The following is a 27,645-nucleotide window of genomic DNA, read 5'->3' as shown; positions in this document are numbered from 1 at the left end:
ACAGAGCTCCTGTTCTTATTTTCCCTGTAACTGATCCACACCAGACCAGACTGTGTCTCTGTCTCTGTCTGTGTTCTCTCCTAACCCCACCTCAGCCCCAGTTTATTTAGGGGAAGTTCTTCCCCTCCCAGGACTGGGCAGGAGGTGTGGCATGCTTAGGATTCCTGACCAGGAGACCTCCCACCTGCTCACAGACGTAATATTGCTATTACTGTGGTAACCAGACCCCTGGGGTTCCACATTCCCCCCTAGTAAAATTTAGTACTCCGGGACTAAACACATTTTTTTTTGAAAACATAACAGGGTATAAACAGGAACAATACAATAAGGAAAAACATGTTAAAGTGGTCACGGCGTGTCCGCAACCGGGTGCAATTTTTGAAGCAAAAAGGTGTCCATTTCACCAAAGAACAGGGAGCCGTAACCAGGTAGGGGTCTGCCCTGCCCCGAGTCTTTAACAGTCTTTAATCCGTTCCTGGGTTACGCTCCAAACATATATACAACAGAGTTCTGGTTAATCCACAAAAACACCTATAAAATAACTGGAAAAACATAATTATTTACAAGCAACAGTAAACAGGTAAATACCAATAAGACAGTCTGAACACTTTAGATCCTCCAACGTACGGGCAACTGGCCTCTAGTGGCTCTAGTGGACCTACGGAGCTCACTAACTGGTCCTGCACTACAGGGTGTAGGAGCTGTTAAAGGTAAGCTGGGCAGCTGTCTACGGACTCTTTGGCTCACTAGGGGCACGGCAGGCTCACTATAAGCAGAGGGTCGATTCTCCTGGTCTGCTTGTGTGGGGTCTTCTGCCTCCTGGACCGGTTGCTCTTCCAGCTCTACCTGTTTTTCCGTAGGCACTTGGGATGCTGGCTGGAGGAAGGTGAGGACGGGTACCACAACAGCGCCATTTACTTGTGTCCAAGATCGAGGGAAGTCTCCGAGTACAGTACTGACCATCCCTTCCCTTTCCTCTGCGGGTCGAGGGTTTTCTTGATCTTCTTCAAGGTTTCGTAGCTGCTCGGGACACTTCTTCAGGTGATCTCGGGAGACAATGGCTGTGGTTTCTCCTCCATCCTTACTGATTGTGCAGACTTTCGGGTTTTCATGGCTTGATGGCAGTACGGTGTACGGGTCTTTCTCCCACTGGTCGTCCAACTTGTGGAGCCGTCTTTTCCTCTTCAAGACCTGCTCTCCAGGTACCAGGGGAACAGCGGGAGCATACTGGTTGTAAGTCTTCTCCTGTCTTTCTCTTGCTTGACGGAGACTTTGCTCAACGCTCTCCTGTACTTTCCGGTACTGCTGCTGCCTCTCTGTGTCCCAGTCTGCTTCTGGTGAAGTGTCCTCGGGTGTCAGGACTCCCATATCCAGATCAACAGGCAGCTTACCAGGTCTTGCTCTCATTAGGTAAGCCGGGGTACAGTTGGTAGAACCTACAGGGATGTGGTTGTATAGGTCCACCAGATCAGGCAGTTTCTCAGGCCACAGACTGCGTTCTTCCAGGGGCAATGTTTTCAGAAGGTCTATCACCACCTGGTTCATCTTCTCGCAGAGTCCATTGGTTTGCGGATGATAGGGTGTTGTTCCTATCTTCCGGCAGCCATACAGGGTACAGAACTCCTGGAAGACTTCCGCTTCAAAGGCAGGTCCTTGGTCCGTCAGCACCTGCTCTGGGTATCCGTGTGGACGGCAGAAGTGCTGCTGGAAGGCTCTAGCTGCTGTTTGAGCCGTTAAGTCCTTGACGGGGACTACAACCAAGAACCGGGAACAGTGATCCACGATGGTCAACGCATAGACGTAGCCACTTCTGCTGGGGGTCAGTTTTACATGGTCCAAGGCTACCAGTTCCAACGGCTGCCTGGTGACGATGGACTGCAGGGGAGTCTTCTGGCTGGCACGGTCCTTCCTTCTTAGGTTGCATGGGCCACAGTCTCTGCACCACCTCTCGATGGTCCCTCTCATGCCTACCCAGTGGAACCGCCCGCGCAGCAGGAACTCCAGCTTCTTCCATCCGAAGTGCCCAGCTCCGTCGTGGTATGCCTCCAGTACCATAGCCGCGTCTCTTCTTGGCACCACTACTTGCCAGATCAGTTCATGCATCCGGGAGTTAACCATTCTGCGGCACAACTTCCCCTTGTAAAGGAACAGTCGACTCTTCTCAGCCCACAGTTGCTTGGTCTCCTCCGGAGCGTCTGGGTCAAGGCGGGCATTTGGCTGAGTCAGCATCTCCTTCACGAGTCGGATGGCGGGGTCCCTGTCTTGCGTTTCTGCCCAGTTGTAATGAGGTAAGGGGTTGAACGTAGCGGATTGCTTACCCCTTACACGGTGGGAATACTGGGTACTCCCATGACGGTGGAACGCGGGGAGTTCAACCTCTTCCAGTTCCTCTGGATCTTCCCCTACGTCCGGTAGGTTTGGCATTCTGGACAAGGCCTCCGCGTTGGTATTGGAGCGTCCTGCCCGGTATTTAATCGTGAACTCATAGTTGGACAGGCGGGCCATCCATCTCTGCTCCAGGGCACCGAGTCTTGCAGTGTCCAGGTGTGTCAACGGGTTGTTATCCGTGTACACGGTGAACCGGGAAGAGGCGAGGTAGTGCTTAAAGCGTTCGGTGACTGCCCACACCACTGCCAGGAACTCTAGCTTGAATGAGCTGTAATTCTCAGGGTTTCTTTCGGTGGGTCGCAGTTTTCGGCTGGCGTAAGCAATTACCCGTTCTCTCCCCTGCTGGATCTGGGACAGTACGGCTCCTACCCCGATGTTACTTGCGTCGGTGTAGAGGATAAAGGGCTGGCTGTAATCCGGGTACGCCAGGATTTCATCCCCCGTGAGGGCCATCTTCAGCTGGCGGAAGGACTCTTCTTCCAACTTCTCCCATCTGAAGGGCGGCTTCTGGTTCTTGGCCTTCCTGGACTGGCCTATCAGGAGGTCCTGCATAGGAGCTGCCTTTTTGGTGAAACCGGGAATGAATCTTCGGTAGTAGCCTACCAACCCGAGGAACTGACGCACTTCCTTTACGCTGGAGGGTCTTGGCCATTCCTTAATCGCGGTGATCTTATCAGGGTCGGGGGCCACTCCGTCAGCACTCACCACGTGTCCCAGGTACTGCACTTTTGGTTTTAGCAGGTGACACTTCGACGGTTTCACCTTCAGACCGTAGTTTGCCAGGGCTTCAAAACTTCCGCCAGGTGTTTCAGGTGGTCCTCGTAGGTTTTGGAATAAACTATAACATCGTCCAGGTACAGCAGGACCGTCTCAAAGTTCCGGTGTCCCAGACAGCATTCCATCAATCGTTGGAAGGTTCCTGGTGCGTTGCAGAGTCCGAACGGCATGCAGGTAAACTCGCTAAGTCCCATCGGGGTGGTGAATGTGGTCTTCTCCCGGTCCGCCTCTGCTACAGGAACCTGCCAGTACCCGCTAGTGAGATCCAAAGTGGAGAAGAAGTTAGCAGATTTTAAAGCAGCCAAAGACTCCTCTATCCTTGGTAAGGGGTACGCATCTTTGTGTGTGATACGGTTGATTTTCCGGTAATCTACACACATTCTCATGGTGTTGTCTTTCTTTTTAACCAAGACTAGTGGAGCTGCCCAGGGGCTACAGCTATCCCTGATTACCCCAGCCTCCTTCATGTCTCTAAGCATCCCCTTGGCGTGTTGGTAGTGTGCAGGGGGTACGGGACGATACCTCTCCTTTATGGGAGGATGGTCTCCCGTGGGGATGTGATGTTCCACTCCCTTCACTCGCCCGAAGTCTAGCGGGTGTTTACTGAACACTCTCTCGTATTCCTGGATCACCCGGTAGACTCCCTGCTTTTGGTGAGCGGGTGTGGAGTCAGTACCCAAATGCAGTTGCTGACACCAGTCCTCCATTTGTTGCTTAGAGCCGTTACCTTCCTCTGGATGAGATGGAGGCAAGGGTTCCACGGACTGTACAGAATTTTGGTTGATGGTATACAATTTGGCTAGCGTAGCATACCGGGGCAGGTACACTTCCCTCTTCCCGATATTTATTATGTGAACGGGCACCCTCCCATGGCGTACATCAACCACTCCCCGTGCTGTCAAAATGGTGGGCCTACTGTCTGAGTAGACGGGTTCTACCATTGCTTGGTAGTCTCTACCTCTGAGACCAATAGCTGCCCGGCACCAAATCATCATTTCACTTTTCGGGGGCATGGCAATAGGGAAAGGGTCACACATTCTCACGCTACCAATCTCACCACCGGAGAGTTCCACCTGTTGCCGTCGCATCAGTGCCCGGATCTCTTTTTGGAGCACTCGCTGCTGGCCGGAGCTGGCGTTCTTGGCAACCTGCTGTAAAATAAGAATCACCTCTGCAAGACAATTTTCAATCACATTAGTTCCTAGAGTTATCTTTGGGTGACTCTCGCGCTTGTCAATGTCCACAATGATCAGTCCCTGTGCTGCCAGTTCGACTTTACCGATTTTAATGGTCATCTCTTTAAATCCGATCTGTGGCACGGGCTGACCATTGCTGGCGATGATACTCAAGTCGTTGTCTGGGTAGCGGGTTATATCCGAGTCATTCCAGTACTGCTTGAAGAGCACGTACGGGATGGTGGTGACCTGTGACCCGGTGTCAAGTAGGGCACTCATAGGAATGCCATCCAGTACTACAGGCAAGACTGGACGTCCTCCCACGTATTTGTCACGCCAGTTCGATGGGCCTGGTGATCTTATTCCTAGGGGTTGGCCCTCTACCCCAGGTTGTGCCGGTTTTAAAGGACAGTACCTTGCCATATGTCCGGGTTGATTGCAGCGGCGGCAGATGGGTTGTCCGTCCTCATTGTATCGGTCGCTGGGTCTTCCTCTGGCCGGTGGGGTCCTCCTTGGTCGGCGCCACGGGATATCCTCCGGTCCGGATGCCAGCTGGATCTTCCCTGGAGTAGAAACCTGTAAAGACTGCACAGTTCGGGTTAGCGTGGCAACGCTTTTAGTTAGCTCTTGGACCTGATGGTGCAGGTCTGTAGCCGGGTCATTGTTTAAAGCCTGCGCATCAGCTCCCACAGGCCCTGCCGACAAGGGCGCCGCCTCCTGGTGGTAAGTGGTAGCAGGGCGTTTGTGGGTCACAGCGCCACCTGGTGCCGGTTCTCGGAGCACCCGGATGGGTCTGTCCTTGAACTGTGCAAAGTCCAGATGAGGGTCCTGTAAGGCCATTGCCCGCAACTGGGTTCGGTGGGCATTGCAATGTAGACCCTCTATAAATTGTTCAGTCAACAGCTTGTCTTCGTTTCCCACGCCGTCAGGGTCTGCCTGCTTAATGGCTCTCAGGGCCTCTTGTAAGTTTAAAGCATAGTCTCTTATACTTTCGTGACCCCGTTGTTTGCACCCATAAAATCTTAGTTTTATTTCGGCTGAGGTGCGGGTGTCAAAGGTGTCCTTCAGCCGGGCTAGTATCTCTGCGACAGTCCTCCTCCTCCCAAGTGGCCAGGACTTTACCTCCCTTTGGGCTGCCCCTGTTAATTGAGCCACCAGGATGCTCACTTTTTGCTCTTCTGTGAGGGGGTACACCTGGAAGAGGCTATCCAGCCTTTCTCTGAAGTCATTTAGGGTATGTGACTCCCCGGAGTGCTGGGGTAGCCAGGCTGCCCCCGGGATATAGGGCATGGTGAAAGGCATGACCCCCGCAGCGGTGGCGCTGGCGGTGGCTGTGGCAGTGAAGCTCTCCTCCGTATCCGACATCCTCCTCCCCCCTAGTGGACCGTGGCCTACCTTGCGATGATCCTCTTCCGTAGGCCGCGGCTCCGCAGTGGATCGTCAGGGTTGAGGACCTTCCGTCGCGCTCCTGTGACGTCGGCGTCTGCTGGGCTCCTTCCAGGACCTTACGCAACGTCCGGACGTGAGGCGGGGCTTCAGTTCTCGCGCGCTTTCGGAGTCCACGCCCCTCTTCTTCCCGCGCGGCGTCATCGAGATGGCGTCCAACGGCGGGAAAACTCCACGGATGGCGGGAAGAAGGCAAAAGATGGCGTCGGATGGCGGGAAAACTCCACGGATGGCGGGAAGAAGGCAAAAGATGGCGTCGGATGGCGGGAATCTTCACCACAGGTAAGTTTAACAGTCTTTTTCAGGCACGCAGTACCCGGTGGTTGTGGGCACGAGATCCTGCCGACTACGCCAAAAGTTGACGCGCCCCCTGGGCCATGTTTGGGGAATACCCGGAGCCGGATCTGTTGGGGGTGGTAGTCCTCGTGGCTGTGACCCGGTCCGTGCCCAGGGTGTCAAACTAAGTGGCGATGTTTTTAGTGGCAGATGTGATATTGTTCGACTACGCCACCCGTTGAATGCGGTTACGAAACCGCCGCTGCAGGGCAGACCGCTGAGGCCGGTGGTACAGTTGTGCAGCGTGGGTAGTATAACCCCCAATGGGAGGGGTATGGCCTCAGGGCAGCGGACGTGGATGATGGGGATAGCGGATTTGCATGCAGGCACCAGGAACCACTCAGAGACGGTGCGGTGTAGTTCAGGGTCTTTACTGGTGGCAAAGGTAGACCCTCCCGGGAGTACTGGCTAGCGATCGGGGTCTGGTCAGTCCGTGATCAGACAGGATCTCCCCTGGCCAGGCGGAGTTGTAGGCCTCCCCAACTAACTGTACTCTTCTTGGCTACCTTGCTAGAAGCGGGTAAAAGTAGCCCACGTCCCTGAGTGTACCGTGTGGTGCTCACCCGTATGGCCGGTGACTCGGGGCCTTCTGGTAGCCTCCGCTCCACGACGGCGGTGCTGGTCCCTTGCGTGTGACCGTGCCTTCGGGTTTCTTGGCCAGAGGACCTGAAATCCCCTGCCGGTCGGTTTCTGCTGCTGGGTATGGAACAGTCCGCACAGCCTCGGACTCCGTGTCCGGTGAGATCTCTTCAGTCCGGACGAGCTCTACAGCTTCCAGTCCCGGACTCCTTTTATCACTGCTCCCACAGAGCTCCTGTTCTTATTTTCCCTGTAACAGATCCACACCAGACCAGACTGTGTCTCTGTCTCTGTCTGTGTTCTCTCCTAACCCCACCTCAGCCCCAGTTTATATAGGGGAAGTTCTTCCCCTCCCAGGACTGGGCAGGAGGTGTGGCATGCTTAGGATTCCTGACCAGGAGACCTCCCACCTGCTCACAGACGTAATATTGCTATTACTGTGGTAACCAGACCCCTGGGGTTCCACAGGTGACATCATGTTGGGGTGGGAGAACTGGGTGTGGCTCATGACCATCTCTCAGACTGAATGTGGTTTTCAAAGTAGCAAATGTTGGGGACAACTGTCCTAGAGAATAAGTTAACTATGGTGGAAACTCCATCTAATTTCTCTTCACACCTGCAAGAAGGGATACAGTGGTACTTAAAAGTTGGTAAATTCTTCACAATTTTCCATATTTCTGTATAATTGAGAACAAAAACTACATTATATTTTTATACAAGTAAAAAAAAGTAGACAAATAGACCTAAATCAAACAATTGAGTAAAAATATTAGACTTTGACAATATTTATTGAGGAAAATGTCACATGATTTTGAGTGGCAAAAGTATGAGAAACTTTAGTGACTCGCCCCCTGGGCCGTGGGGCACTCGGAGCCGGGCAATAGGGAGACGATGGGGGTAGTAGTGGCAACCCAGTCCGTGGCTCAGGGTGGTCAGACCAGTGGCAGTCCTTTATAAGTTTTAAGTAATGTCTGACTACGCCACCGGTGGATTGCGGTCAGTGCTAACCGCCGCTGCAGTGCAGACCTCTGGGGCAGATGTAAATGTGCAGCACCGAATAGTACAGCTCCCCACGGGAAGAGTAGGGCCCCAGGGCAGTGTATGATGGATGATGGAGGGGATGATTCCAACCCCGTTAGCCTGGAAACGGAGGCCTCTTAAACAGTTCAGGGTCTTTATTAGAACAGGTAAAACGACCCAGAAACAGGCCCAGCTAGGAGGGGGCCTGGATGTCTGAGAGCAAGTGGGAAGCTGGCCCTGGTCAAGGTGAGGGTGTCGGCCTACCGTGCTCTCTGTGCACCTTCTGGCTATTTCCCTTCTGGTAATGTAACAGCCCACGTTCCTGAGCTCACCGTGTCCTCTCGCCCGTATGGCTTGCAACTCGGGTCCCTTGCTACTCCCGGCCTGGTACGGCTCTGCTGGTCCCTTCTGCTGTGGCGGAGCCTCCGGGCTTCTTAGGCCAAGGAACATACAGTCCCCTGCGGACTGGTTATCTGCTGTAGGATGTGGAATCCTCACAGCCTCAGACTCCAAAGTCTGGTAGATTAGTTTCTTTATCTGCCAGGACAGACTCACTTCGCCTTTTGTCCCTGGCTCGTGGCTCTCCTACTGCCACACGTCCTCTTAGGCTGCAACACAACTCTCTGTCCCTCCTCTGGGACACCCCTCAATCCAGAGACAGGTCGTCCAGTTCTCCCTAACCATGCCCCCAGCTCCAGCTTTTATAGGGGCAGCCTGCTCCCCCTACTGGTCTGGGACAGGAGGTGCTGCATGCTAATGGTCCTTGACTAGAGAACCTCCCCCTTGCTCTCAGACACAGCTTTATTATATTTCTGGCATCCAGGCCAGGGTGACACATTCCCCCCTAGTAAAATTTAGTACTCCGGGACTAAACAATAAACAAAGATAATATGCATGACCATAAAACATTATCAGGCAAGTGACTCACAGATTAAGTTCTTAAGGTCACAGTGTGGTCTGTGACCGGGTGTCCATTTTCACCAACACAACGGGGAGCCTTAACCAGGTGGGGGTCTGTCCTAGCCCCAAGTCCTTTACAGTCTTAGTTCATTCCTTGGTCAGGCTCCGAACGCAGTCCATACAAGTCCCGGTTATTAAAAGTCCATAACCTTTGAGTCCGTACAGTAACTGTAAGAAATTGAAATACACAATTACTAACCATGCATATAACTTTTCAAACATTTCAACACTTGGCAACAGGGTTATTTACAGTTTTAGTGCACCCTATATTCTCCAGCGAGCGGGTATCTGCCCCTTTGTGCTCCTGGTTGACCTGCGTAACCCACTGTCTGGTGGTGGACCGACCTGGTTTTCTTCACTACCATTTAGGGTACAGTCACTGGCTAGACTTACAGGCAGGGCAGGCAGCTGTCTGCGGGTCCTCTGGCTTACCGCAGGCATGGCAGGCTCACTGTCAGCAGAGGGTTGATTGTCCTGGGCTGCTGGTACAGGCTCTTCTGCCTCTGGAACTGCTTGCTCTTCTTCACCTTCCGGCTCTGGTGTAGGTTGTTGCTGAACCGGTTGCAGGAAATGCAGGACGGGTACCACTATGGCATCGTTTATTCGAGTCCAGGACTGAGGGAACTCTCCGAGAACGGTGCTGACCATTTCTTCCTTGTCCTCTGCGGGTTCAAGGTCACTTTGATCCTCTTCTGCACTACGGAGTTGCTCGGGGCACCTTTTTAGGTGGTCTCTGGAGACGATACTAGTGGTTTCTCCTCCATCCTTGGTGATACTAGTGGTTTCTCCTCCATCCTTGGTGATCACGCACAGCTTCGAGTTGTCGTGATCAGACTGCAGTACGGTGTAGGGTTCCCTTTCCCACTGGTCGTCCAACTTATGTAGCCTTCTCTTTCGCTTCAGGACCTGCTCACCAGGTTCTAGTGGACCAGCAGGGGCGTATTGGTTGAAGAGTCTTTCTTGCCTTTCTCTCACCTGGGCCAGGCTCTTCTCCACACTCTACTGTACCTTCTTGTACTGCAGTCGCCTCTCCGTATCCCAGTCCGCATCCGTGGAGGTGTCCTCAGGTGTTAGGACTCCCATCTCCAGATCTAGGGGCAGCTTACCTGGTCTGGCTCGCATCAGGTAAGCCGGGGTGCAGTTTGTAGCGTTCACCGGGATATGGTTGCATAAGTCTATCAGGTCCGGCAGTTTTTCTGGCCACAGGCTGCGTTCCTCCAGGGGCAACGTCTTCAGGAGATCAATGACTATATTGTTCATTTTCTCACACATCCCGTTGGTTTGTGTGTGGTAAGGCGTTGTCCGAATCTTCTTACAGCCATAGAGGTTGCAGAACTCTTGGAAGATTTCGGCCTCGAACGCTGGACCCTGGTCTGTCAGGACTTGTTCCGGATACCCGTGTGGATGGCAGAAGTATTGCTGGAAGGCTCTGGCCGCCGTTTGGGCTGTCAAGTCTTTTACCGGGACCACCACTAGAAAATGGGAATAGTGGTCCACGATTGTCAGGGCGTAGATGTATCCTGACCAGCTTGGAGCCAATTTGACGTGGTCCTAAGCTACGAGCTCAAGAGGCTGCTGGGTGACGATGGGTTTCAAGGGTGTCTTCTGGCTGGTGCGGTCATTTCTCCTTAAGTTACAAGGGCCACAGTCCCTGCACCACTTCTCTACAGCCCCTCTCATGCCGACCCAAAAGAACCGTCCTCTTAGCAGGAACTCCAGTTTCTTCCAACCGAAGTGCCCCGCTCTGTCATGGTAAGCCCCCAGGACCATAGCTGCATCCCGCCTTGGGACCACGACTTGCCAGGTCAGCTCGTGTGTCCCGTGGTTGACAAGTCTTCTGCACAGCTTGCCTTCATAGAGGAACAGCTTTCTCTTCTCTTTCCATAGCTGCTTGGCTTCCTCTGGAGCATCCGGATCTAAGCGGGCATCTTCCTGGGTCAGCAGATCTTTCACCAGGCGGATTGCAGGGTCACTATCTTGGGTCTCGGCCCAGCACTATCTTGGGTCTCGGCCCAGCTGTGGTGAGGTAGGGGATTGATCATAACGGTTGTTAAATCTTCCTCCTTCACGCGGTGGGAGTATTGAGCGGCCCCATACCGGTGAAACGCGGGGAGTTCTACCTCCTCCAGCTCTTCTGGGTCTTCGTCACCTTCAGGTAAGTGAGGCATTCTCGATAGGGCGTCAGCGTTGGCATTGGTTTTGCCTGCCCGGTACTTGATCACGAAGTTATAATTGGAGAGACGGGCCATCCACCGCTGTTCCAGGGCACCAAGTCTTGCACCGTCTAGATGTATTAACGGTTTGTTGTCCGTGTACATAGTGAACTTTGCGGAGGCCAGGTAATGCTTGAAGCGTTCCGTTACGGCCCACACCACCGCCAAGAATTCTAGCTTGAAGGAGCTGTAATTCTCCGGGTTCCTCTCGGTGGGCCTCAGCTTCCGGCTGGAGTACGCGATCACTCTTTCTCTGCCCTGTTGGTTTTGTGACAGTACGGCTCCCAGGCCCACATTACTGGCGTCTGTGTGGAGAATAAAAGGCTGGCCATAATCAGGGTAGGCCAGGATCTCATCCCCTGTGAGGGCCATCTTCAACTGGCGGAAGGACTCCTCTTCCGGTTTATCCCACTTGAAGGGTGGCTTTTGGCTTCTGGACTTAGACTGTCCTATCAGGAGGTCCTGCATAGGAGCTGCCATCTTAGTGAACCCGGGGATGAACCTTCGGTAGTAGCCTACCAACCCGAGGAATTGCCTCACTTCCTTGATGTTTGAAGGGCTTGGCCAGCTCTTGATTGCCATGACCTTGTCAGGGTCGGGGGCTACTCCTTCCGCACTTACCACGTGCCCTAGGTACTGGACCTTCAGTTTCAACAGGTGACACTTTGATGGTTTCACCTTCAGGCCATAGCCTGCCAGGGCTTTGAACACCTCGGCCAGGTGCTTTAGATGGTCCTCGTAAGTCTTCGAATAGACGATCACGTCGTCCAGGTAAAGGAGGACCCTCTCGAAGTTTCGGTGCCCTAGACAGCATTCCATCAGCCTCTGGAAGGTCCCTGGTGCGTTGCAGAGCCCGAAGGGCATACAGTTGAACTCGCTCAGTCCCATCGGGGTGGTGAAGGCAGTCTTCTCCTTGTCAGCCTCTGCCACAGGAACCTGCAAGTACCCGCTAGTAAGGTCCAAAGTAGAAAAGAAGTTAGTTGATTTTAGTGCGGCTAAAGACTCTTCTATTCTAGGCAGCGGATATGCGTCTTTGTGGGTGATACGGTTGATTTGTCTATAGTCCACGCACATTCTCATGGTGCCGTCTTTCTTTTTTACCAGATCCAGGGGGGCTGCCCAGGAGCTACAGCTATCTCTAATGACCCCAGCTTCTTTCATTTCCCGCAGCATACCCTTGGCGTTCTAATAATGTGCAGGGGATACAGGCCTGTGTCTCTCTTTTATTGGTGGGTGGCTCCCTGTGGGGATGTGGTGTTCTATCCCTTTTACTCTGCCGAAGTCCAGCGGGTGGTTACTAAAGACTCTCTCTTACTCCTGTACCACCCGGTAGACTCCTTGTTTTTGGTGCAGGGGAGTGGAGTCAGCACCCACATGGAGTTTCTGGCACCAGTCCTCCTTTTGTTTCTGGGAGCCATTACCCTCTGCCTGTGGAGATGGAGGCAAAGGCTCCACGGCCCTGATAGCTTTGTGTTCGACAACAAACAGTTTGGCAAGTGTAGCGTACCTGGGTAAGTGTACCTCTCTCTCTCCAATGTTGAGAATGCGAACGGGCACCCTGACATGACGGACATCAACCACCCCCCGGGCTGTCAAAATGGTGGGCCTGCTGTCTGAGTACACGGGTTCTGAAAGAACATGAGGCGCAGCTGGGTCCTGTGGGCGCTAGACAGCAGACCTTCTATGAACTGTTCTGTTAGTAGCTTATCCGTATCCTGCACGCTGCCAGGGTCAGCTTGTTTGATGGCTCTCAAGGCTTCCTGCAAATTTAGGGCATAGTCTCTGATGCTGTCCTGTGCCCGCTGCTTACATCCATAGAACCGCATTTTAATTTCAGCGGAGGTACGGGTATCAAAGGTACGCCGCAGCCGGGCTAGAATGTCCTTTACGGTCCTTTTCTCTTCAGTGGGCCATGACTTTACCTCCCGCTGGGCTGCGCCAGTTAACTGCCCTGTCAGTATGCTAATTCTCTGTTCCTCTGTCAGGGGGTAAACCTGGAACAAACTGTAGAGCTTTTCCTTAAAGTCAGTTAGGGCATGGGGCTCCCCTGAATACTTAGGCAGCATGGCCGCTCCAGGGATGTAGGGCAGGGAAAATGGCATCACCGCTGCTGCAGCTGTGCTGGTGGTAGTGGGCGCCTCCGTGTCCGACATCTTCCTCCGCCCTAGTTAAGCGTGGCCTACCTTCCGACGATCCTCTTCTGTAGGCCGCGGCTCCGCTGGTGCTGCTCCGGACGAGGACCTTGCGTCGCGTCCTGGTGACGTCAGCGTCGCTCTCTCTCCCTTTCAAGACCTTGCGCAGCGTCGGTGCGTGGGGCGGAGCTTCGGGTCTCGCGCGGTTTGGACGTCCACGCCCCTCTTCTTCCCGCGCGGCGTCCTGAAGATGGCGTCCGATGGTGGGGAAACGGCTGAAGATGGCGGGAACCGACGGAAGATGGCGGGAGGTGGCTGAAAATGGCGGGAAACGGCTCCGGATGGCGGGAAAACTCTTCTTCAGGTACGTGTACAGTCTTTTTCAGGCACGCAATACCCGTTTGTGGCGGGTTGGTTACTATCCTGCCGACTACGCCAAAGCTGACTCGCCCCCTGGGCCGTGGGGCACTCGGAGCCGGACAATAGGGAGACGATGTGGGTAGTAGTGGCAACCCGGTCCGTGGCTCAGGGTGGTCAGACCAGTGGCAGTCCTTTATAAGTTTTAAGTAATGTCTGACTACGCCACCCGTGGATTGCGGTCAGTGCTAACCGCCGCTGCAGTGCAGACCTCTGGGGCAGATGTAAATGTGCGGCTCCGAATAGTACAACTCCCCACGGGAAGAGTAGAGCCCCAGGGCAGTGTATGATGGATGATGGAGGGGATGATTCCAACCGCGTTAGCCAGGAAACGGAGGCCTCTTAAACAGTTCAGGGTCTTTATTAGAGCAGGTAAAATGACCCAGAAACAGGCCCGGCTAGGAGGGGGCCTGGATGTCTGAGAGCAAGTGGGAAGCTGGCCCTGGTCAAGGTGAGGGTGTCGGACTACCGTGCTCTCTGTGCTCCTTCTGGCTATTTCCCTTTTGTTAATGTAACAGCCCACGTTCCTGAGCTCACCGTGTCCTCTCGCCCGTATGGCTTGCAACTCGGGTCCCTTGCTACTCCCGGCCTGGTACGGCTCTGCTGGTTCCTTCTGCTGTGGCTTAGCCTCCGGGCTTCTTAGGCCAAGAAACATACAGTCCCCTGCGGACTGGTTATCTGCTGTAGGATGTGGAATCCTCACAGCCTCAGACACCAAAGTCTGGTAGATTAGTTTCTTTATCTGCCAGGACAGACTCACTTCACCTTTTGTCCCTGGCTCGTGGCTCTCCTACTGCCACACGTCCTCTTAGGCTGCAACACAACTGTCTGTCCCTCCTCTGGGACACCTCTCAATCCAGAGACAGGTCGTCCAGTTCTCCCTAACCCTGCCCCCAGCTCCAGCTTTTATAGGGGCAGCCTGCTTCCCCTACTGGTCTGGGACAGGAGGTGCTGCATGCTAATGGTCCTTGACTAGAGAACCTCCCCCTTGCTCTCAGACACAGCTTTATTATATTTGTGGCATCCAGGCCAGGGTGACACATTAGGAATAGCAGATAATTTGAAGGTAAAATTCAAGTCTTGTGTAGACATGAGTGGTGTTCAACTCGAACTGTTCGCCAATCTCAAATTAGAGCTGTTTTGGGCAGTGTTCGAGTCGTTTGACGAACTCGAACAATATGCAAAAGATTCGGCTGTTCGAGGTTATGTTCGTGCACCAAAAGCGTAACTGGATTTTTTCACAGTAATACTGTTAATCAACAGTTTCAGTGTAGAGTGGGTGGGGAAAGGGAATGGATCTTTGCAGAAATAATGCCAATCTCCATTTCTCCTTTCCGCATTTACAGTGGGGCGGTGCAGTCTGTCAGCAGAACACACACACAGCAAAGTGCTTTTCTTCACACAAGCAAAGGTGTTAGGCATTTGCTGGATTTGAAAAGGGTTCAGAACCATCAGTGGATTCTGTGGTCTCCCATTCCAGTCCAGCTGGAGCTGATGCTGCTCAGCATCATCATCAGTCCCAATGCCTAGCTGGTGCACAAGATGTACAGGTTGTCTTTGTTCCCAGCAACATGAAGGATAGGTTGCGGAGGGAGTCAGGGCTGCTAAAGCCTAAGTCCAGGATTCTCTGTACTGAGCATGCCCGTGACATGGGGGACCGTGATTGGTGGTTTGGGAGTCAGCTGATCCGGTGACCTGGCACCGCCTGGTTGGTCACGGGTGACGTCACCAATGGTTTGACGGTGGGCTGGGCTTAATCTTTAAAAAGCCCGCCCACAAACATGGCGGCGCGCTCTGATCATTGAGCTGTGATGGTGTTGTGTGGACGCTTGGTCTCTTGGGCTCCACGTGTGCTTTAGTTTCTGGCAGGCAGGTTAAGTGGAAATAGGCAGGTAGCTTCATCTGACAGTCTGGCTCCGACAAAGGGGTCGCCTTACACCCCGAGAAGTCTGCAGACATCCTATTCCCGGTACCACCTGTAAGCCACGTGGAGAGATACTCCTTAGTCTGGTAGCACGCCGGCTGGGAGCACGTATTTGCCGGCGTAAGTCACACACGCATCTTAGCGCCAACTGTGCTGTAACAGGACTACAGATACATTATTTATCGCACATCTCTCGTGCAGTTAATGGAGATAGTGCGAATCCCAATTCCCGTTCCGGTGTGCAGTAACACAGAGGGGATTGTTATTGAAGTTGGTTGTTTTACCATCTCACCTGGAAGGTGTTCGGCCGCAGTCCACCAGGCTGCATCGCGGACCCCGGGTTCGGTTGCTTTCCATTATTTAATAAAGTTGTTTGCAACCGTCCCCTTAACAAAGGGCATGTGTCATTGGCTGTGTATGTCACATGTCCTTGCCCTATAAGACCCAGCCATTTTCCCCGTCGCCACCATTTTCTCACTGCTGCAGCTGAGTGTTAGACGGCACTGCTGCTGCTGTGGGTGCTATACAGTATAACTGTGTGAATTGTGAGCGAATTTCCAGTTACATAGAGAGATAGGTTTAGGGAGTAGGGACTAGTTCTAATTGCAGCCCTTTTGAGGGCTAGGTTACAGCACTTCATAGCACTTTTTGCCAGGCAGGTCTGTGCCAGTGCTGTGCAATTGTTTTTCACAGCATTTGGCGAAATGTAGCTCTACCAATCCTAACCCAGTAAATCCTTTTGGGCATAGTAGCAGTGTCTCGTAGTCAGCGGAGTAGCCCACCTGTGAAGGAAGCTATACCGCCTGTGTATCTAATTCTAATTTTTTGCTGCATCTAACCCAGTAACTCCTTTTGGGCATAGTAGCAGTGCCTGGTAGTCAGCGGAGTAGCCCACCTGTGAAGGAAGCTACACCGCCTGTGTATCTAAATCTAATTTTTTACTGCATCTAACCCAGGAAATCTTTTTGGGCCTAGTAGCAGTATCTCGTAGTCATTGGAGTAGCCCAGCTGTGAAGCAAGCTACACCGCCTGTGTATCTAATAAAATTGTTTTACTGCATCTAACCCAGCCAATCCTTTTGGGCTAGTACCACAGTTTGGCCACTCAGCTCTGCTCAGTTTCTATCAATCGTTTTTGTGCAAACAACTACAGAGTTGCCAATTAGTTAACCACCAAAATGAGTGGCAAAATGTCTGTTGCTGGTGGAAAGGGGAATAGGCATGTTGGAAAGGGAAAAAAAGGTTGTGTCTGTGGGGTAGGTGGTAAAGCAACAGTAACATCTGCAGAAGAAAGACCATCTTCCAGCCAAACTAAGATGTCTACTTCTTTTCGTGGACAATGTGATATGATCCCTTTCTTACGGACACGCCCATCGCTACAAATTCCAGATGAGGCACAAAAACAGCAGGTGCTTCAACGGTTATCAAGTGCTCCTTCAAGTGGGCTCTCCTCCACCTAAACTTCAACATCACAAATACTCCAGTCCTCAGAGGTGTCACCCCAATCGCACTTGCTTCCTTACAGCTCCCAAGTCTCTAGCTGCCCATCTGAGTATGGGGTAAAACAGATGGTTGAGTCTGCACAGTGTTATGCACACGCCCGGGCTAAGCGGCGTGTGCGTGTGATTGGTAGTGATTCCACTGGACCGTGCCGGAGAGTGAATGCCTGGAGGGGCGTGACTAAGTATTCACCCGATCCGACCAGGGTCGCACGACGGCATACGACGCCAGTGCACCAAGGAGGAACCGAGCAGAGGGACCAGGTGCTACTCCAGGACAGACCCCGGACACGGCTGTTGACCCACACAGGGGAATACAGGAACAGGCTGGTAGGCTGGCACACAGACTGGTGGGTATAGGCAGGCACGACTGGTATGCAGGCAGGCGGGTATGCAGGCAGGGGGTAAAGGCAAGCACAGCTAGAGTGCAGACAGGGAGGCACTAGCAGGTAGGAACACAGGCGGGATAGGACCCAGTACACACCGGGACTCAGGAACAATACAGGCAGAGGGTTACAGGCAAGCACAGCTAGAGTGCAGACAAGGCTGAGCAGGGAGGACAGGGCTCTGTTCACACGGAACAGACAGGAAGGGAAAGACAGAGCCAGACACCCACAGGGTACTTGCAGTGAAGTAGCGAGTGGACCACAAACTCACAAACGGGAGTACAGAGACAACAAGCAGGAGTTAGGTACGAGTTCAGACTCTGCAGAAAAAGGAAGGGAACGGACATAGAGGCAAAACAGGTAAAGGATAGGAGAGAGTTCAGACTGGAACTGAGTGTACGGAGGAGACCGACACTGCAGAGGGATACAGGAGCGGGTCTGGGAATACGGCCCCCAGAGAGGCGGAACGAACAGGCAAGGAGCGTGTTCAGACAGGACAGACCAGACACAGAAGCGGGTCTAGGAAATCGGCCACTAGAAGGCGAGAGGAACAGGCTAGGAGCGTGTTCAGACAGGTCAGACAAGATACAGGAACAGGTCTAGGTAATCGGCCCCTAGAAGGCAGGAGGAACAGGCTAGGAGCGAGTTCAGACAGGACAGACAAGAGAACACAGAAAGGACTCAGTTCAGACACGGGAGCTGATACCGCAAAGCAGGAGACATACAGGACACAGTTCAGACACGGGAGCTGATACCGCAAAGCAGGAGACATACAGGACACAGTTCAGACACGGGAACTGATACAAAAAGCAGGAGACAAGAGACGGGACCTGGCACCTTCAGAGTGCAAGCACACACTGAAGGAAACACTATGCTCAGGCAGGGATAGAAGGGAGCTGCTGAGCTATATACCAAGTGACAGACAGCAATAGGCTGAGGACGCACAAGGGGTGTGACCCACAGCAGGTACAAAAGGCAGGAAGTGATCGGGCGCCGCCCTTAAGCAGCAGAAACAGACACAAACAGACAGCATGGAGGGAAGCCAGAGAGACATTCTGGACAGGAGATCAAGTGCGCCCTCTTGCACAGTGGGAGATGGACCACCATGCAAGGACGCCGCCAGGTATGTTACAGTACCTCCCCCCTTACGCCCCCTCTTCTTCAGGCCTGCCAGAATCTTCCGCAGGGAATTCGAGGACCAGTCGTTCACTGGGTTGGAGGGGGACAGAGACTTAAGGGTAATCTCTGCTTCGAGGTACATCTTGTCAAGCTCACAGGAAGAAATAGACGGGTTATCAGGTACATAATGAGGAAAAGTCACTGTCTCTTTGTTATCTGGTGGTATCCCGGAGGATTCAGGAAACAACTGGAGGTCCTCCGCCGGGTCAGAAGAGTGCAGAGGCTCAGAGAAAACAACTGCTTCAGAGTACACTAGGTCGGACTCACTGGAGAAAGCAGGCGAGGTATCGGGTACCGAGTATAGGAAAGTCTCTGTCCATTCACCACCAGGTGGCACCCCGAAGGGTTCTGAACACAACTGGAGGTCCTCCGCCTGGTCGGAGGGGTGTAGAGACTCAGGAGTAACCTCTGCTTCGGAGTACACTAGGTTGGACTTACTGGACGAAGCGAGCGAGGTATCAGGTACCGAGTATAGGAAAGTCTCTGTCCATTCACCACCAGGTGGCACCCCGAAGGGTTCTGAACACAACTGGAGGTCCTCCGCCTGGTCGGAGGGGTGTAGAGACTCAGGAGTAACCTCTGCTTCGGAGTACACTAGGTTGGACTTACTGGACGAAGCGAGCGAGGTATCAGGTACCGAGTATAGGAAAGTCTCTGTCCTTTCGCTACCAGGTAGCACCCCGAAGGGTTCAGGAGACAACTGGAGATCCTCCGCCTGGTCGGAGGGGTGTAGAGACTCGGAGGTAACTACCACTTTGGGGTACCCATTGTCAGGCTCACAGGACGAAGCGGACAAAGTATTGAGTACCGGGTGTAGAGAAGTCTCTCTCCATTTGTCATCGAGTGGTATCCCGGAGGGTTCAGGAGGCAACAGGGGATCCTCCGCCAGGTAGTAGAGGTGCACAGACTCTGAGGTAACCACAGCTTTGGAGCATCCTTGGACATGCACACCGGTTAAAGAGAAAGAAGCATCTGATGCCGGGTGCAGGAAGTTCTCCTGTGTGGAGTCTGGATGGGCAGAAGTCTCTTCGGCCAGGAGAACTGGTGCACTACCCACGCACATTACCCATTGGGGTTTCTCCGGGATACAGGGAGATGAAGCTTCAGTAGGGACTTCAAGGTTGGGGTCAGGAGGTCTCAGGGAGGACAGACCCTGGCGTGACGGCTTGCCTCTAAGTCTAGCACGTCTGGACTGCCTCTTGAGGTTGAGAGAAGTATTCCGGAAAGCGTAGTCACCCTGTGAGGATTCTGGGTGGGCAGTAGTCTCATTGGGCTGGAGGACTATTGCGCTACCCACACACATTACCCGTCGGGGCTGCTCCGGGATATTGGGAAGTGAAGCTTCAGCAGGGGCTTCAGAGTTAGGGTCCTCGAAGACCATACGAAAGGCCACCAGGAAGGCCTGCAGGTCAAGGATGACAGGATCCCATGCTTCCCATAGGGGGGTGACCCATTTCAAGGCATCACCCGCTAGGTAGTCAATCATAAAGGCCACTTTAGCCCAATCGGAAGGAAAATAGAGAGGGTAGGCCTTAAAGTGTAGCATGCATTGCTCCACAAATGCACGACACTGTCTTGGATCCCCATAGTAACGTGGCGGATCCGCAGGAACGAGAGCTGATAGATCCATCTGGACGGGTGCGTAATTCGCCTGGAACTCAGCTAAAGGGGGAAAAAAAAATTTATTTATTTATTTTAATGCATGTATTCGCTGGAAAAACTTCTCAAAGAGCGAAGGCCGTGGGGCTCAACGGGAACCATGGCCTGAGCATGCTGTTATGCACACGCCCGGGCTAAGCGGCGTGTGCGTGTGATTGGTAGTGATTCCACTGGACCGTGCCGGAGAGTGAATGCCTGGAGGGGCGTGACTAAGTATTCACCCGATCCGACCAGGGTCGCACGACGGCATACGACGCCAGTGCACCAAGGAGGAACCGAGCAGAGGGACCAGGTGCTACTCCAGGACAGACCCCGGACACGGCTGTTGACCCACACAGGGGAATACAGAAACAGGCTGGTAGGCTGGCACACAGACTGGTGGGTATAGGCAGGCACGACTGGTATGCAGGCAGGCGGGTATGCAGGCAGGGGGTAAAGGCAAGCACAGCTAGAGTGCAGACAGGGAGGCACTAGCAGGTAGGAACACAGGCGGGATAGGACCCAGTACACACCGGGACTCAGGAACAATACAGGCAGAGGGTTACAGGCAAGCACAGCTAGAGTGCAGACAAGGCTGAGCAGGGAGGACAGGGCTCTGTTCACACGGAACAGACAGGAAGGGAAAGACAGAGCCAGACACCCACAGGGTACTTGCAGTGAAGTAGCGAGTGGACCACAAACTCACAAACGGGAGTACAGAGACAACAAGCAGGAGTTAGGTACGAGTTCAGACTCTGCAGAAAAAGGAAGGGAACGGACATAGAGGCAAAACAGGTAAAGGATAGGAGAGAGTTCAGACTGGAACTGAGTGTACGGAGGAGACCGACACTGCAGAGGGATACAGGAGCGGGTCTGGGAATACGGCCCCCAGAGAGGCGGAACGAACAGGCAAGGAGCGTGTTCAGACAGGACAGACCAGACACAGGAGCGGGTCTAGGAAATCGGCCACTAGAAGGCGAGAGGAACAGGCTAGGAGCGTGTTCAGACAGGTCAGACAAGATACAGGAACAGGTCTAGGTAATCGGCCCCTAGAAGGCAGGAGGAACAGGCTAGGAGCGAGTTCAGACAGGACAGACAAGAGAACACAGAAAGGACTCAGTTCAGACACGGGAGCTGATACCGCAAAGCAGGAGACATACAGGACACAGTTCAGACACGGGAGCTGATACCGCAAAGCAGGAGACATACAGGACACAGTTCAGACACGGGAACTGATACAAAAAGCAGGAGACAAGAGACGGGACCTGGCACCTTCAGAGTGCAAGCACACACTGAAGGAAACACTATGCTCAGGCAGGGATAGAAGGGAGCTGCTGAGCTATATACCAAGTGACAGACAGCAATAGGCTGAGGACGCACAAGGGGTGTGACCCACAGCAGGTACAAAAGGCAGGAAGTGATCGGGCGCCGCCCTTAAGCAGCAGAAACAGACACAAACAGACAGCATGGAGGGAAGCCAGAGAGACATTCTGGACAGGAGATCAAGTGCGCCCTCTTGCACAGTGGGAGATGGACCACCATGCAAGGACGCCGCCAGGTATGTTACACACAGCTGTTTACTCATACTATAGCCTGGGAATCAGAGGTCTGCTCCAAAGCTTCAGTGTCTGCTAGTCAGCGTAGCAGCCCAGCTGTGAAGCAAACTACACCGCCTGTGTATCTAATAACAATTTTTTACTACATCTAACCCAGGAAATCCTTTTGGGCTAGTAGCAGTGTCTCGTAGTCAGCGAAGTAGCCCATCTGAAGCAAGCTACACCGCCTTTGTATCTAATAACAATTTTTAACTGCATCTAGCCCAGGCAATACTTTGGGCCTAGTAGCAGTGTCTGCTAGTCAGTGGAGTAGCCCAGCTGTTAAGCAAGCTACACTGCCTGTAGATCTAATTACAAATTTTTAACTGCATCTAGCCCAGGCAGTACTTTGGGCCTAGTAACAGTGTCTGCTAGTCAGCAGAGTAGCCCAGCTGTTAAGCAAGCTACACCGCCTGTAGATCTAATTACAAATTTTTAACTGCATCTAGCCCAGGCAATACTTTGGGCCTAGTAGCAGTGTCTGCTAGTCAGCGGAGAAGCCCAGCTGTTAAGCAAGCTACACCGCCTGTAGATTTAATTACAAATTTTAAACTGCATCTAGCCCAGGCAATACTTTGGGCCTAGTAGCAGTGTCTGCTAGACAGCGGAGTAGCCCAGCTGTTAAGCAAGCTACACCGCCTGTAGATCTAATTACAAATTTTTAATCGCATCTAGCCCAGGCAATACTTTGGGCCTAGTAGCAGTGTCTGCTAGGCAGCGGAGTAGCCCAACTGTTAAGCAAGCTACACCGCCTATAGATCTAATTACAAATTTTAACTGCATGTAGCTCAAGCAATACTTTGGGCCTAGTAGCAGTGTCTGCTAGTCAGTGGTGTAGCCCAGCTGTTAAGCAAGCTACACTACCTGTAGATCTAATTACAAATTTTTAACTGCATCTAGCCCAGGCAATACTTTGGGCCTAGTAGCAGTGTCTGCTAGTCAGCAGAGTAGCCCAGCTGTTAAGCAAGCTACACCGCCTGTAGATCTAATTACAAATTTTTAACTGCATCTAGCCAGGCAATACTTTGGGCCTAGTAGCAATGTCTGCTAGTCCGCGGAGTAGCCCAGCTGTTAAGCAAGCTACACCGCCTGTAGATCTAATTACAAATTTTTAACTGCATCTAGCCCAGGCAATACTTTGGGCCTAGTAGCAGTGTCTGCTAGTCAGCGGAGAAGCCCAGCTGTTAAGCAAGCTACACCGCCTGTAGATTTAATTACAAATTTTTAATTGCATCTAGCCCAGGCAATACTTTGGGCCTAGTAGCAGTGTCTGCTAGTCAGCGGAGTAGCCCAACTGTTAAGCAAGCTACACCGCCTATAGATCTAATTACAAATTTTAACTGCATGTAGCTCAGGCAATACTTTAGGCCTAGTAGCAGTGTCTGCTAGTCAGTGGTGTAGCCCAGCTGTTAAGCAAGCTACACCGCCTGTAGATCTAATTACAAATTTTTAACTGCATCTAGCCCAGGCAATACTTTGGGCCTAGTAGCAGTGTCTGCTAGTCAGCGGAGTAGCCCAGCTGTTAAGCAAGCTACACCGCCTGTAGATCTAATTACAAATTTTTAACTGCATCTAGCCAGGCAATACTTTGGGCCTAGTAGCAATGTCTGCTAGTCCGCGGAGTAGCCCAGCTGTTAAGCAAGCTACACCGCCTGTAGATCTAATTACAAATTTTTAACTGCATCTAGCCCAGGCAATACTTTGGGCCTAGTAGCAGTGTCTGCTAGTCAGCAGAGTAGCCCAGCTGTTAAGCAAGCTACACCACCTGTGCTTTGGACACTTAATTTTTTCAAAGGAAACGCTTCGGGCTCCCGGGGCACTCGGTCAAGAGAATCGGGGAGGCGCCCCAAGGCAAAGGGGCTGGGACTGGCGGTAGCACTCCTTGCGGCGGACCACCAAGTTCGATCCTTATAAAAGCTTCTTAAATGCAGCAGCTTTAGTGGACGCTACTGGAGCTGGAATTACCGCGTCTTCTGGCACCAGACTTGCCCTCCAACAGATCCTTGTAAAAGGATTTAAAGTGTACTCATTCAAATTACAGAGCCAATTTAAATTACAGAGCCTAGACCTGCCTCCACCGCGGGGGTTCTCGACCCACCAGCGGACAGGCACCAGTATTGGGAGAGGGGGGCTGGCCGTCAGGGTCCACCGCGTCTCTGGCACAAACCCGGCGACACGGAGGTGGCACGGGCAGGAACGGCCTGGCTGTGTCGGCTTCGCACTCCAGCATAGTCCCTCTGCCCACTTGTGACCGTAAACTCAAAGGGATGCGCAAGCAGCTTTTCTTCCCAGGGCTGTTCCCTGCCCAGCAGGAATGTGGGGGAGCTCAGGTCGCATTCCACCATACTCCCTTACCTCCCTCGCCCTTTTTCCTTCTTCCGTTCTCCATCTAACCCCTCGGCTCTGTGGTGTCCGCTCTCCCTCCAGCTCTCTCCTTCTCACAGGTGGACTACCGCGTGTATTCACACTGTGGCAAATCTTTTGGGCCCAGGCATAAGAAGTCGTCGAGGTAATGGATAATATGTGCCCCCTTAGAAACGTCCATGACGACCCATTTGAGGAAGCAACTAAACGCCTCAAATAGTGAGCAGGATATGGAGCACCCCATGGGCAAACATCGATCTATATAGTATGCTCCTTCCCAGAAGCAGCCCAATAGGCGGACACTATTCGGAGGCACAGGTAGTAAGTAACTGGAACGCACCCTCAATGTCTATTTTGGCCGTTAGTGTGCCCCTTCCCAACTTCTTGACCCGCCTGATTGCCTTGTCAAAGGAGGTACAGTATATACTAATGTACTTGGTTCCGCGTCGATGTTGTCGTTTACTGACCTGCCCCTTGGATATGACAAATGGTTGATTAGTCCAAATGTATTGGGTTCCATTTTTGGCACGACTCCCAACGGGGATACCACTGCGTCTTGTAAGGAAAGTGTTCTGAATGGAACCGCCATTCTACCTAAAGATATTTCTTTTTTTAATTTTCTTGTCACGACGTCTGGGTGTTGGTAGGCTGATTTTAGATTTTTACTCCAGCCTTTCTTGATTTTAGAAGGGCATGACATGCCTATATCTGTGTCTCCTCCTCCTTTTACTTCTCTACCTCTTTTCTTTTCGCATGACTATATGTACTTGTCACTTTTCCATGTGTTAGTTGTGTCTTCTGAGCAGTTTGTCAGCTTTTGGACACCTTTGAAGGTGTTTTCTATGTGTTTTCTATGTGTTTCTATGTGTATTTGTTTGCCTGCCATTGGTTTTAACGGTGTTCGATGGTGTTCGACGAACTGTTCGGCGAACATGCCGGTGTTCGACGAACCAAACCGAACCCGAACACGACGGGGGTGGCTCAACACTAGTCTTGTGTTTAAACCAATGGTATGACATTCACGTGGGAGTGTGTGACTTGTTTTATTTAAAGAACAGAGACCTATCAAAGTCTTATCTTCACAAAACATATTTGTTAAAATGTATCATGGCACAAACAAAAGAGATTATTTTGGACCTCAGGAGAACAGTTGTTGATGCTCATTGGGTTGGAAAAGGTTATAAAACAATTTATAAAGAATTTAGACTCGATCAGTCCATCACCATCAGACATATTGTAAACATACGGAGGACATTCTAGGCCACTGTTACCCTCCCCAGGAGTGGTTGACCAACAAAGATCACTCCAAGAGGAAGGCATATAATAGTCAATGAGGTCACAAAGGAACTCAAAATAACCTCTAAGCAACTGTCATGGAAACCCCTTTCAAGAAAGCTTTTTTTGTGTTGAGACTAGAGATGAGTGAACCTCTCAAGGTTCAATTTGGTTCCGATTTACGAATTTCCTGTGGTTCGCGAAACAGTTCGTCGAACGGTTCATCGAATATATCTGAATCCCATTGGAATCAATGGGAGGCAAAACCAAACTCATAGACAACTCCTTGGAAGGGGCCCAAAAGCTACCAAAACAGCTCAAATTGGGGCAGACACCAGGAAGAGTGGCATCAATTGACCCAGAGTACAAATAGCATAATTACTATTATTATTTATTATTATATTGCCATTTATTCCATGACACTTTCCGTGTGAAAAGGGGTAAAAAAAGTAAACAACAAGTACAATAATCTTGAACGAGAACGAGTCACTGACTGGTACAGGAGGAGAGAGGACCCTGCCTGCGAGGGCTCACAATCTACAAGGGATGGGTGAGGCTACAGTACAGTAGGTGAGGGTAGAGCTTGTTGTGCGGCGTTATGGTGGAGCGAGGGTTACTGCAGGATGTACGCTTGTTGGGAGAGGCAGGTCTTCAGGTTCCTTTTGAAGGTTTTCATAACAGGAGAGCATCTGATATGTTGAGGAAGAGCGTTCCAGAGTAGGGGAAATGCACGGGACAAATCTTGTATGTGATTGTGGGAAGAGGAGATAAGAGGTGAATAGAAAAAGATATCTTGTGAGGATCGGGGGTTGCGTGCAAGTAAGTACCAGGAGAGTAGGTCACAGATGTATGGAGGAGACAGGTTTTGGATGGCTTTGTAAGCCAAAGTTAGGGTTTTGAACTGGAGTCTCTGGGCAAAGGGGAGCCAGTGCAGGGATTGACAGAGGGGAGAAGCTGGGGAATAGCAGGGTGACAGGTGGATTAGTTGGCCAGCAGAGTTTAGGATAGATTGGAGGAGTGTGAGAGTGTTAGAAGGGAGGCCACAGAGCAGGAGGATGCAGTAATCGAGGCAGGAGATGATGAGGGCATGCACTTGTGTTTTTGCAGATTCATGGTTGAGGAATGTGCAGATCCGGGAGATATTTTGGAATTGGAGTCGACAGGAAGTGGAAAAGGATTGGATCTCAGGTTTGAAGGAGAGATCAGAATCAAGCTTGCGGGACTGAAGAGAGTGGGCAGCCATTGACTTTGAAGAATGTCAGTTGGGAGGGTTGAATGAGATAGTGGACAGATGATGAATTTGGTTTTATCCAAGTTAAGTTTTAGAAATCTAGCAGAGAAAAAAGATGAAATAGCAGACACACATTGTGGGATTCTGGTTAGTAAGGAGGTAATATCAGGTCCAGAGAGGTAGATCTGTGTGTCATCAGCACTGACAGATAGGGGGCGAGATGAGGAGATGGTGTGTGAGTGGGAGACACTGAATGTTCTACCTGTTAGGTATGAGGAGATCCAAAATAGGGCCAAGTCTGTGATGCCAAGACATGAGAGAGTCTGTAATAAGAGGAAATGGTCCACTGTGCTGAAGACAGATGACAGGTCCTCCAGGAGGAGGACCTGGTTGTGTCGCTTGGATTTGGCGGTAAGTAGTTCGTTGGTGCCTTTTGGTCAGGGCAGTTTCAGTGGAATGGTGCGGTCAGAAGCCAGATTGTAAGCGGTCAAAGAGGGAGCAGGAGGAGAGGTGGGAGGACAGTTCAAAATGGATGTGTTGTTCCAGTAGTTTTGAGGCATAAGGGAGAAGTGATATGGGGCAATAGCTAAACACAGAGGATGGGTCAAGGCAAAGTTTTTTGAGGATGGGTGTGGTCAAAGTATTTTTGAAGCATGAGGGGAAGACACTTGCTGTTATTGAAGAGGTGGGTTAGGTTTGGGATGAAGACTGTGATAAGGTTTGGAATGAGGTAGGATGGGATTTGGTCAATTTCACAAGTTGTGACATGTGATTTGGAGAGTAAAGAGGAAAGTTGATCTTCTGTGATGGCGGAGAAGCTGGTTTTGGAGGAGGAGAGTTGAGTAGTTATGAGGGGGGCTGTGGGGACTTGAGAAAAAAGGTTTACCTTATGTTGTCAATCATCTGTTTGAAGAATGAGGCTAAGTCTTCAGCTGAGATGAGAGGAGAGGGAGAGAGAGCTGGGGGATGGATGAGAGAATTGAAAATACTGAATATCTGTGTAGGGTTGTGAGACAGGGATGATATGAGAGATGAGAAGTAGGTTTGTGTTGCTGCAGTGAGAAACAGCGTAGCATTTTGACAATTTCTGTTACTTGACGGGCTACTCGACT

Source organism: Phyllobates terribilis, unplaced genomic scaffold (assembly GCF_046119375.1).
Source record: "Phyllobates terribilis strain yellow unplaced genomic scaffold, ASM4611937v1 Scaffold_1__5_contigs__length_1240528914, whole genome shotgun sequence".
In the NCBI taxonomy this organism is placed as follows: domain Eukaryota; kingdom Metazoa; phylum Chordata; class Amphibia; order Anura; family Dendrobatidae; genus Phyllobates; species Phyllobates terribilis.
The sequence above is the reverse complement of the archived record's forward strand: the minus strand, read 5'-3'. Positions refer to the sequence as shown.